Raw genomic sequence first — 13329 nt, 5'->3', positions numbered from 1 at the left:
CTGTGTTCTCTGCTATCTTAGCTTCCTAACTTTCCCAATAATCCTATGAGGTAGCTAGTATGATTTTACAAGTGAGAAAACTGGTTTAGAAGGATGCCAAAACTAATAGGTAGAATATTTACAGTTTAATTTTTTAAACTCAGAAGTTACTATCTCTTCATGTCAGCACAGTATCTTCTGGAGAGGGGAAGAGGAAACCATGTCTAGACAAGGTGCTGGAAAGACCCAGGGAAGACACAGGTGAGCTAAGAAAGCAGTAGAAACTGGGTAATTAAAAGTCAACATAATGGCTGGAAACTTGTTCAAGGAGATGTAAAAAGAAAGAAAAACCAAAAGAGAGACTGTGTAGATGAACTTTGTCTATTTACAATTTTGTCTAAGGCCAAATCTGTAGGCTGGTCCCACCGCATGTTATCTAAGTTGTTCGTATACCAATACTAAGAGCTACTGAAATTCTTCCATAAAAATGAAAATCATTTCCCTTTTGATTTGCTAGTTTTTCCTCTTGGTAAATAAAGATTCATTTTTTAGTAATAACTGACCTGCCCTAAGTGTTCACCGCTTTCCTCTGATCTCAAATCTTGTGCTCGGTCTTTAGGTTACAATTCATGAAACTAAAAAATAAACAAAAAAAATTCTCTTACTGTAGTTTCTACTTTTCTCTTTTAAAGATATATTTTTAAGGTCTAATAATATTCACATGATGAGCTTAGCTAACTGTATAAGATTGATTCTAAAAATTGTACACTGAAATTATCTTTTAGACATCTAAGAAAGCTCAAGTTCTAATTTCTTCATTTAGTCATTTTATTAGTCCACTCTCATGCTGCTAGAAAGAACTACCTGAGACTGGGTAATTTATAAAGGAAGAGATTTCATTGATTCACAGCTCTGTATGGCTGGGAAAGCCTCAGGAAACTTACAATCATAGTGGAAGGGGAAGTGGGCACATCTTACATGGCAGTGTAGGGGGAGGGGAGAGAGAGAGAGAGAGATGGAGAGAGAAGCAAACGGGAAAGAGTCCCTCATAAAACTGTTAGATCTCATGAGAATTCACTCGCTCTCAGGAGAACAGCATGGGGGAAACTGCTGCCCAGATTCAGTCACCTCCTTTCCTCAACACACAGGCATTACAGATCCTTCACTCGACACATGAGGATGACAATTTAAGATGAGATTTGAGTGGGGACACAGAGCCAAAACATATCAGTCATTAAATGTTTATCAAACACCTATATGACAGACTCTGACCTAGATACAAAGATTTTCAACATCTGATTTCCTGGTTTAGAAATCCATGGCCAAACCATAAAGGACACAGATAAATAAGAAACTCTGAACCAATATATAACACACACACACACACACAAACACACACACACAAAAGAAAACTAACAGAAAAACATAAGGAAATTTATAATTTCTCATGAAATGAAGTCCAGGATAACAAGTTTAAATGCTGGTTGAATCAGCAGTTACAAGATGTTGCTCATTAGAAGGCCAACAGACTTCAACAATCATGCTTGGAAATAAACTTTACTGGTAGGATGAGACAACAATTCTAGGTGAAAGGAAAAGTGATGGTCGAGAGACAGGACACGGATTGTAGCCAACTGGTCACAAGCAGCCAAAGACTTTGGGCATGAGTCACTGGTTTTCACAGAGAAGATAAATATGACTCTTTAATAGAAAAAGCCTGTTAGGGGACTTCAGATAAGAGAGTGGATACTGTCCAAGAGATCATTCAGGCAGCTTTTGTAGAGCAGAAAGAATACAGGACTGGGAAAAGACTCATTTAGGTACATTAATATGTAAGGGGCAAATCAATAGGTGATGGACGTGAAGTAAAAGGCTATTATGAGACAACTGGAGGTATAAAAGGTAAATCAGGAACAAACACTGCCCTTGAAGGTAGAGAGCAATGCTTCAAAAAGGAAGAGGTGCTCAGCATTGTTTAAAAAATCATTTAGCACTTTGGGAGGCCGAGGCGGGCGGATCAGGAGGTCAGGAGATCAAGACCATCCTGGCTAACACAGTGAAACCCCGTCTCTACTAAAAATACAAAAAATTAGCCGGGCGAGGTGGCAGGCGCCTGTAGTCCCAGCTACTCGGGAGTCTGAGGCCGGAGAATGGCGTGAACTCGGGAGGCGAAGCTTGCAGTGAGCCGAGATCGCGCCACTGCACTCCAGCCTGGGCGACAGCGAGACTCTGTCTCAAAAAAAAAAAAAAAAAATTTAGATAGTAAGAAGATGTAAATAAATAAATAAACAAACCCCTGGATTTGTCAGAAGGCCAGAGGTAAACTGTTTGAGAGGCCATAGGTCATAGCAGTGACAGCAGGGCCACTAGAGTTAGATTTCTTGAATTAAAATGCTGGCACCACTACTCGCTAACTGTGTGGCCTGAGGCAAATGATTTAATCTTTCTGTGTCTTGTGTTTAGCATCTATAAGAGACTCCGATTCAAAAAAAAAAAAAAAAAGGTGTAACATAGTACTTACTTCAAAGGATTATTGTGAAAAATAAGACAATATTAAAGCTCTTAAGACACTGATGGAAGACTTAGCAAGTGGTCGTTAGGGTTCAATAATAAATACAGCACATATTTAATGTTGAATGATGGTAGCAGAAACCAATTGGCAGTGAGTTGAAAAGTGAGTAAGAGATACAGAATAGGAGAACAGAAGACAGTGGAGCTTCAGGAAGTTTTTCAGTGAAGGGTAAGGAAGAAAAGACAGCAGTCTGACAAGACAGAGGCTTACAAGAAGTATGAGCTTTTGTTGTTTGTTTTTGTTTATTAAGGATGACAAAGATTTGGTTATTAAAAAAGATCCTAGCCCCTCCACAGGCTCACACCCAAACCCCTGCTTGTGGAAGAGGCCCCTGCTAGAACATGGACCCTTCCATGCCAATGTGACCGGGTTGCCCGCCTGGACAGAGGGCTAAGATCATTGTAGGGTGCCTGGGCATGTGAGTGGGGATGTCAGGCAAGGCCAGAGTTCTAGGGGGAAGACATGGATTACCAAGAGCATAACCCAGAGATTCACACGCACATGAGCTGAAGCTTCAAGCCTCCAGGCACAAGTCCCATCCTCCCATTGAATTTCTTAAGAAATAGTTTCAAAGGTAAAAGTGTTAAGAATCTCAAGGCAGCCATCACAGAGCATGGAACCCCAAATATTGGGCCTTTATGAATAGAGGGCCCTGTGCTACTGCTTTGGTGCCATGGCTGTAAAGCCTGCCTGCCCTGGCAGATAAGTATATTAATTGCCCTCCTCCCTTTCACTATTGGTGCCACAAATAAAGTGGTAACCAGCTCTACACTGAGCCAGGAGTACCACAGTGTGCTTAGTATGGGGCCTCTCACTCACACCTGAACTGGGTACCAAGTGGGTCCAGTCATGGAGATTCAAGACCTTGAAGGTTGCCTCTCATCCTTGGGTTGGGGCAATGGCTTCCTTGGAATGGGAGATTGATTTGCCTGCCCCCAGCTGGGGGCTCACATTTTTATTTTGAACTGGGCTATGAAAATTCTGTAACTGGCCCCATGTTAAAGGCTGGGCGAGGGAAGTGAACTTTAGCTTTTCAAAACCATTGGAAAATCTCTTATGATGGAATAGAGGTGGCAAAGAAGCAAGCTCATATGTTCATGCCTAAGGCATGCAGGGGCATTTTGCCAGTGAGGCAGGGTTTTAATATTCTTGTCTTAGTCCGTTCGTGCTGCTATGACAACATACCTGAGACTAGGTATCTTATAAAGAACAGAAATCTATTTCTCACAGTTCTGGAGCCTTGGAGTCCAAGATCAAGGTCCTGGCAGGTTTGACATCTGGTGAGAGCCCAAGTCTCCATTTCCATGATGGCGCTTTGCTGAGGCATCATCCAGAGGGGAGGAATGTTATATCCTCACATGGCAGCAGAGATGAAAGAGGCAAAAACAGGACCAAACTCCCTTTGTTAAGCCCTTTTTAAATGGCTTTAATGCATTAATGAGGCCAGAGCCCTCATGATCTGAGCATCTCACAAAGTCCCCAGCTCCCAACACTATTGCATTGGAGATTACAATTTGGTGGACACAATCAGACTATAACAATTCTTTCACTTAAAAAAAATGAAGACAAAACAAATATGACATAATGAGACCAATCATGAATTACAGTTGGTGATAGGTGGAGTTTTGCTAAGTTAGTCTCTGTAGTTTTCAGTTTTCTTTTTCTCTCTCAAAATTCTCAATTGAAAGAGTAATAGGACATGAAAGCATTTATTTAATAAATAATTTCAACTAAATCTCTAAGGAGCTTGCAGTGTATGTATTCATCACATTGACTTTTGGCTTTGCGTGGTATGGGCACGCCTCTACCTCACTGTTTTTTCCAGTGTCTTACCATAGCTAATGAATTGCCAAAGTACCTTCCCAATGTATTGGCTTTCATTCACCCATTCATTCATTCCACAAATTATTGAGTTTCTGTACATGCAGATATCATGAATAAAGAGATTTTTTCAAAACCAAGATTATTGTTTCTAAGTGCCTGAAAATATGTAAACTAATGCTTACAAAATAATATGGTAGGGGCAGAAAATTCCAGTATGCCATGAAATTAGAGAGGAGTATTCCTAACCCACACGAGAGAATACAAAAATTGGTCCTGGAGAAGGCAGTGATTAATGGAGCTCTTAAACTTCACAGGATGAAATAGCAAATAGTTGTGCATAGAGAAGAAGGAAGGACATTTCCAGTAGAAGGAACTACATGTGCAAAATCAAATGACATGTTCAGAATGTTGCAAAATGTCTGGATTATAGGAAGGGTAAATTCCATGCAGCAGAACAGTCGCAGGTAAGTTCGGAGAGGGAGGAAGGCAGCAGAATACGAGAGACTTTATCTATCCTTCATGTATATATATAAAGACTTTATTTTTTTAGAGCAGTTTAAGCTTCACAGCCAAATCAAGAGAAAGATATGGAAGATTTCCCATCTACCCCCTGCTCCACATATGCATAGCCTCTTTCACTATCAACATTCATCACCAGGTTGATACATTTGTTACAACTGATGAACCTACATTGACACATCCTTATCACCCAGAGTCCGTAGCTTAAATAAGGGTTCCCTCTTGGTGTTGCACATTCTTTGGGTTTGGACAAATGTATTATGACATATACAAGTCATTATAGTATTATACAGAATATTTCAGTGCCCTAAAAACCCTCTGTGCTGTCCTGAATATTTTCATAAGTCCTTTTCAATCTCCTTGGCACATAAAGCCTGTCATCACATGCTGGCAGAAAAATTATAAATGGAAATATTTTTCTGGGTAATATATAGGCTGATATAATGAATTCACCAAAGAACATTCATGCATGCTTTATTCACAAAATGGAGGAAGTCTAACTGGACTTTATATAAATCTAAAATTTTCCACAGTTTGAACAGGAAAGAATCAAAGTTAGTCCGCTCTATCTGGATTGGATCAGCAATCTGGATGAAATACTTTTTATTAAACTTCTCCCATACCAGCCTATCTTCTCATGATGAAATGCTCCCTCAATCTGTTCTGAGTTACTGGGAAGGGCATTTCTCCAATACACAGAATGAATCTGGGAAATCAATCTTCAACGTATTTTGCCCTTGAGCTACCCACATAATGTGTATGTGTTTATAAAAGAGAGAGTATTAGAGGTTTTCTTCAATTGTTTATACCCATGGGATACACCCAATGTTGTGGCGATCATACATATTCTTAATTTCCTGAATAATTGCCTTCTACTTTGATTGTTTGCAAATTTGGATTGTGCTATTCAAATTTCCTTGAAACAAGGGGATAAGCTTGTGTATCTTACAAACACATACGCTTACACAAAAATATTTGAATATACAGATTCGTATCCATAGTGTCGATGCAAATTCAAAAAATATGCCAGAGTGAGAGCTTGTTTTGAGAATGAGAAGCTGTGATTATCAAATATAGCATACACAACTTTTAAACGAAATAATCACTTGAGCCTTAAGCAGTAACTACTTCTATTTGTCCAAATGTGATAGGATGATTTTTAGCTCTCAAAACATACTCTTTGAAAGAAAGGAAACAAATTTCTGTAATCATCTTAAATAAGCATATTTGTGAGAACAATTGCTTTGTCTTCTCAACACACTGTTACTGAAAACCTAAAAAAGCTTGATTCTCTGTCTCCTAATAGTCCTTTTAGACATCTACTTTACCAAATAGCAGTAGCTTCAAATGCTGTCTTCAGGACTGTCAAAAGAAAAAAAGATAGCATTAAGTGTTTATGCACAAAAATGATGGTGTATGTTTCTTTCATTCTTAAAAATAAATTCGGCTGGGCATGGTGGCTCACACCTGTAATCCTAGCACTTTGGGAGGCCGAGGTCGGCAGATCATGAGGTCAAGAGATCAAGATGATCCTGGCCAATATGGTGAAACCCCGTCTCTGCTAAAAATACAAAAATTAGCTGGGCATGGTGGCACATGCCTGTAGTCCCAGCTACTTGGGAGACTGAGACAGGAGAATCGCCTGAACTCGGGAGTTGAACTCACTGCAGAGGTTGCAGTGAGCCGGGATTGTGTCATTGCACTCCAGCCTAGTGACAGAGCGAGACTCTGTCTTAAATAAATAAATAAATAAATAAATAAATAAAGTTAAATTATTTGGCAATTTTGCTTGGTATTCCATTCAGAAACACAACTCTTTGGTCCCATGTCACTGGCCAAAGTAAAGCACAGTCCATTCAGCCACCAACAGAGTAGGGAAGCACAAATCTACCATGTGCGGTAATGACAATTCGAATCCCCTTTTAGATTAACTGTGAGTCCGATAAGGGGAAAATAACTGTTAGGTATTATGAGCACATACATCCCTATTAAGTAGAAGTGGCTTAATATTTAGGGAAAAATTTGCTACCTATTCTTATAAGAATTATAAAGTTCCTCATAGATGAATAAGGCTAAAATTCAGATTTATAATTCCAAGGGAATCCTAAATGAACTGAGGCTAAATACCCAGTTCCTTTCCTCCATTTTCCAGGAATTCAGGAAACTTAGGAAGGACAAGATGCCACAGCACATCAGTTTGATAATAAGGCTTGGAGAGATGTGATTTTCAAAGCTTGAACCTATCAAACTGATTCTAGTGTTTGCCACCTCCAGTCTCACATATAATTTTTCAACCAGGACAGGATGACAAAAAAACTGCAGAAATGTGTCTGAGGTGTTAATATAGAATGCAGGTTCAGATTGCAGATGGGCTTTGTTTTAGAAGCAATGAGATTGCCACACACAGAAAGACATTTAAAACATTACCTTAAGCTAAACAAACACCACATTTTCAAGGTGCGTCATCATTAACCTTGGAATGTTGATATGCCCAGGGACAGAAAACAACACAATGACAGGCTATAGAAAAGGCAAAGAATATTTGTAGAGGATGGTGTGTGTGTGTGTGTGTGTGTGTGTGAGACAGAGAGGGAGAGAAAGAGAAGAGACGGAGAATAGCATGACAGAACGGAAATGCATGTTTAATCTCAGATTTTCTATAGCATATGGCGTTCTTCGTAATACGATTTGAATGGGTAGGAAGATGCATTTTCATATCACTTTATACTAATTATCCAAATCAAAGAACAGAGATAGGTGGACATAATGGGGGAGATATAGCCGCCCACTTAGTCCTCACCTAAACACCAACACTGATGGTGATTCTATAGTTTCTGTTTCCTATCCCAAACAGCAAGGTGGTTATTGTTATGATAGTCCAGATATTGCTCCAGTTTTGTTCTAAAATGCTCAACATCTGGGGCGTTTTAATTTCAAGACTATTTTGCATTATTTAGAGGTCGTAAAGTAGCTGAGTGCTGTCTTTTCACGTGAAAACTAGTAGCATGTTTGTTCCCACATGCGATATTGCCAGCAGGTCAGGCAAGTCAAATACCATTGCAGTCTGACCGTGCTGTCCTGCTGTATATTACATCAACAATTTGTATATAACAAAAACAGATTTCCTAGCCTTGGCTGATAGCCCATTTACTCCAAGTAATAGTTGATAAAACACAATTGAAAGACAGCAACAGAATTTGGACAGTCCCTTGGAGTTTGCTAAAATGGATTTGGCCTGTGGCTCCGCTCCTGATAGCCAGCTGTCTTTTCACTACTACATTTCTTCTTCGTGAATGTTATTTATAGCTTTAAAATGTTTTCAAGGATAAAGTGGTAGCACACACAAGGCATTTTCTGTGCTTTGCCGATGATGGAAGCACTCAGAGAAATAACTGTTGTAGTAAGATAATCACTTTTTCATCCTTATGGAAGCCCATTGTGAATGAGTGAGCTGCCACTTCTTACTGGCTATTACACATTGCTGACAATGCCTTTTCCTACTGTCCTTTTAAAGCGGACCTCAAATTAAACCTGTTACCCCTTAGATCCCAATTACATGGAAATCCACAACCTTTCCGAAATGTGTCTAAGCGCTAACATAAAGACCCACTCCATTCAATATTCCTACTAACTGGTTTAGGGTCTTGACATTGCCTAGTAAGAAGATTATAGAAATGCCTGAAGGACAATTTTGGGTATAAAACCAAATGTCCCCCTGTGCATTACAATTGCCCAAAAAAAAAACCTTTCATCTTTTTATTAATTGTATAATTAATGCATTCTGTGTACTGATAAGAATAATGCCATGTAATTAATTTTTAAGAATTAAAAACTTGCCTTTATCCAGACTCATGGTCTACTTTCATGTTTATAGCTATGAATATAAATCCTCTTATCTAATTATAACATGACTGGTTTCATTGTTGAAACAAAGTGGTTCTTTGTCATTTTTTATTTGATTATGTAATATTTATTTTATTATATTATAATCTTTCCAGAAAAAAAAATAAGACCCTAGGACTTAAAATTTTAAGTCTTCCAAAACTTATCAGAAAAATGCCATGCTGCTTTGGATAAGGTATGATATGTCATTTGTTTTCTGTGTCTGTTTTTGTCTTCCATGATTACCCATTCTGTTTACCAAAAGGCTCAATTAGCATTTGAATAGTGAGCCAGAGAGCAGACAGGTTGAGAATTCTTATAGAACTAATTTGGCAGTCCTTCTCATTTTCCCCCTTCTCCGTTCATAGGCTTTTCTTTGCCTCTAATCAAGCTGCAGTTATTAAAGCTAGAATAAAAGACCTGATTTTCCATTACATTGATGCATGCTGAACAGAGCCTTGATTTGCTTTTTCTTTCAGCAATGCTAATTGGACTCAAAGGAAATATTTAGTTTATAATAGCAAATGAAGAATTCATTTAATTTTAAGGAAAGGGAAAATCAGCAATGGAACTAGCCTACACACACACACACACACACACACACACACACACGTATATGTGTTTTTTCCAACTGTTTCTTTCCTTTAAGAGTATTTATCTTAATGCTTCTCACACATAACAGAGTTATTTAATTACCAATGCTAAAAACCTTAGGCTGGAGAAGTTTATGGCTGACAGAAAAATTTCTAATCCTTGCTTGGAAGAAAAAAAAAAAGTAATATATTGGGAAATCGCACTTCAAATATACCTGATCAATATATAAGAAAGAATTAATGTAAGCATAACTGTTTTCGAGTACTATTTGCACTTAAGATCATTGGATATCTTCCAGACTAAGTTTTCATAACCAATCACTATTTTCATCAGATAATGGACTGGTATTTTTCCCTGGACCATGCTGTTGAATTAGAATGAGTGCAGGACTTTACACATGAAGCATGGTTAATATTACATTCAAATGTCATATCATGTGCTGGTACTCATCACCAGAAAGACTGTAAAGGCTCACGCTGAGGAGGGAGTTCTTTATTTAAAAGTGGTAATCAACAAATTTTAACAGAGTTGCAGCTCAAAAGAAAAAAAGGAAATTGTCAAGGGAGTAGAGGAAAATTTTGATATGCCAACTTATGTATAATGTGCTATTATATCCTACATGAAGATTCAAAGCAATTTCATTCAGAGAAATGTTTTTCCCTATGTCAACGTGCAAATCTTTCAGGAGTGTTGAATCATTATAAAGGTGTTTTTATTTGCATTTGATGCCTCCTTTCCAACTCCTTGCCAACTATTTAAAAGGGGCAATAGAAGGTTTTATTTGAACATTTATGATTTAAAATTCATCCACTTCTTGAAATGAAGCATTTCACTCACTCCAGTCATATCAAAGTGCTTTTATTTCCGAGAAAGCATCATGGTCTTGACTCTGGGCCTTTGAATGCACTCTTCTATGCTCTTGGAATCCTTCCTTTCCACGCTATGCTTGGCTTCCTTCTATTCAATCTTCAAGACTCTGCTTAAGTATTACTTCCTCTACAAGTCTTCCCTGATTCCTTCTGCCAAATTCCATTAAAATATCACACAATATCATTCCTACTATATATAACTATAGGTTCCTTAACACATGCAGTCTAGTGCTTCCTCTACTCTGTGGTTACACTTTTACTTGTAGAATCTCTAGCTACAGCCCCTGGGAACTGGTTGGAGCCTGTCTTACTCATCCTTGTACTATCAAGTATGTGTAGAATAAATTGATTTGCAGCAACCTAATTCAAGACCTAGTCCAATTGGAAAAGGTCAAAAATACAGGAAGAGAACTTTTACTCCATGTATTGATTTACTTTAAAAAACGGTTCAGGTTTTGATAATTTATAAGGTAAAATCATCTTAGGATTTTAAATCATATATTTGGCAAATGATAGTTAAAAAAATTAGTTGCCATTATTTATTAGCTATCTAATATTGGCATATATTTTAATCCTTAGATCTCTCTTCTTTTTTGTGTAGTTGCTAGAAATGATCTTAATCACATTAATAACCCCCATGTTAGTAACTCCAATCTAGACCTTTCTTCTGAACCCCAGATCCCTTTTCCCAGCTGCCTATGTACATATTTAACATGGCCCAACTCTTCCTTACAAAAAACTGGTCCCCTTCCCATGTCCCTTTTTCAGTCAATATTGCTCATATCCAATCCTATGGATTTCACCCTCAACATGTTTTCTGGTCCAAAGTACTCACTTGACCTACTCCAGCGGCCCCTCAAATTGGTTTACTTAAGTTTACTTTTGCCCTGCTCCAACTCAATTGCAACAAGAAGGAACTCTCCACTGCCAAATCTGAGCATTTTATCTTATTGCTTAAGAAGCTCTAGTGCCATCCTATTGTTCTTAGGTTAAAAATAAAAGTTTGAGACCAGCCTGGCCAGCATAGTGAAACCCTGTCTCTACTAAAAATATAAAAAATTAGCTGGGCGTGGTGGCAGGCACCTGTAATCCCAGCTACTTGGGAGGCTCAGGCAGGAGAATTGCTTGAAGCTGGGTGGCAGAGGTTACAGTGAGCCGAGACCGTGCCACTGCACTCTAGCCGGGGGAACAGTGCAAGACTCCATCTCAAATAAAATAAAATACAGTAAAAAATAAATAAATAAATAAAACATTAAATAATAAATTATAATAAATAATTAAATAATAAATAAAATTCATTAAATAAAACTCACCTGCGTGACTCCACACATGAGGCTCTTCTCTACCTCTTGAGCCTCATGTTATACCACACTCCCATTGCTTTTCCCTCTCTAGTCATACTTTTAAAAGTCCTTCTCATGTGCCATGGGTCATCTTTTGCCTATGCATTCTGTTCCACCCATAGCAGGATTCCTTCATCCTCTTCTCCTGGTTAATTCCTTTTGTCTTTCAAGTTTATTGTCAATTTTTACTTTCTTAAGGAAACTTAGTCTGCTAGTTCTGGGTAAGTCAATACTACTCCTAGAACACAATTAATTCTCTTGTGCTATTCCTTGTCATGCCCAGAGTGCTACATTTGCATGATTATTTTATTAACTGTTTCCTTGACTAAGTGTGGCTCCATGAGAGCAAGGCCCAGGTACAGCACAGTATTGGCACGTAGTAATCATACGATCCATGTTTGTAGAAGGAAAAATAAATACATGAATATATGCCAAGTACTGTGCTAAGAGTTTTAGCTGTTCAATAAATATTTGTCAAATAAATGAACTGTTCAGTAAGCTGGGTGTTTGGTGACGTGGAAAACAAGTAGATATTGGACATTTTTTTTCTGTCTTCGAAAATCTATTAGCATAATTTCTATGCAGCTATTCTGGATAAATCATTATTATGATGATGCCTGAAAAACACTCAATGTTATCATTGTGTGATATAACAGCAGATATTTGTGTGCCCTTCAAAAGCATGAATGCATTTCTGTTGGAAGAAAGAGACTAGTACTTGAAGAAGTGAAAGAAAAGAGGATAAGTAAATTAATATTTATTGTGTCCCCTTCTCTGCCCTTTGCCCCCACATGTCCTCTGATAATTCCAAAGACATTATTATGAATTCAGTTTTGTAAATAAACACATTCCCAGAAGGAGCAAATAGCCTACATTGTACCACCAATGTGTGGTAATGCTAAAATGCCACTAATAACACTCAGTCTCCATACAACTTTTCTTTCTGTCATAACAGGTACAATTTGAACTGTACAATTCTAATGCAGTTATCCAAATGAAATCATTTGATCATTAGAGGTCAAATGTGTCAGCCAGTTTGTAAGTCAACTTATTGGTGTAACCACTAACTATTTTTAGTTCTGTTTCAACTCCATTAATAAATAGTATGGGCCAGGCGCAGTGGCTCACCCTGTTATCCCAGCACTTTGGGAGGCCGAGGCGGGTGGATCACCTGAGGTCAAGAGTTCGAGAGCAGCCTAACCAACATGGTGAAGCCCCATCTCTACTAAAACTACAAAAACTAGCTAGGCTTGGGGTGGGGGTTGCCTGTAATGCCAGCTACTCAGGAGGCTGAGGCAGGAGAATCACTTAAACCCGGGAGGCGGAGGTTGCAGTGAGCCGAGATCGCACCATTGCACTCCAGCCTGGGCAACAAGAGCGAAACTGTGTCTCAAAATAAAATAAAATAATCAATAAATAGACAGCATGTAAGCCCTTGCTGGGAGCATATTTGTATTTATTTTCCTAAGTACTTTCTTTTTCATGTTTTACATCTTTAAGATCATCACAATTTTACTAATTTGCCTCTATTGTTTCAATTAAAACCGGTAAAAAGAATCTTCATTTACCTTTACTTTTGCCTATAATGGGTTGAACAGTGTCCCCCCAAAATTCATGTCCAGTTAGAGCCTCAGAATATGACCTTTTTTTTTGGAAATAAGGTCTCTGCAGATGTCATTAGTTAAGGATTGAGATGATATCATCGTGGATTTGGGGTGGGCCTTAAAACCAGTGATTGGTGTCTATA

The 13329-nt window shown here is 38.2% G+C and overlaps 1 long non-coding RNA gene across 1 annotated transcript in view; it reads left to right on the top strand.

Moving 5' to 3' along the window:
* The window catches only part of LOC105739309, a 65911-nt gene that overhangs the window by 17031 nt on the left and 35551 nt on the right, over positions 1–13329 (top strand). Inside the window, exon 2 of the long non-coding RNA XR_001115214.1 lies at positions 172–240. This is a non-coding gene — a long non-coding RNA (uncharacterized LOC105739309). The remainder of the gene's footprint in view (positions 1–171; positions 241–13329) is intronic.

The sequence above is a fragment of the Nomascus leucogenys genome, chromosome 2 (assembly GCF_006542625.1).
Source record: "Nomascus leucogenys isolate Asia chromosome 2, Asia_NLE_v1, whole genome shotgun sequence".
NCBI lineage: Eukaryota > Metazoa > Chordata > Mammalia > Primates > Hylobatidae > Nomascus > Nomascus leucogenys.
Note: the sequence above shows the minus strand (reverse complement) of the source record. Positions and strands in the feature narration are given on the sequence as shown.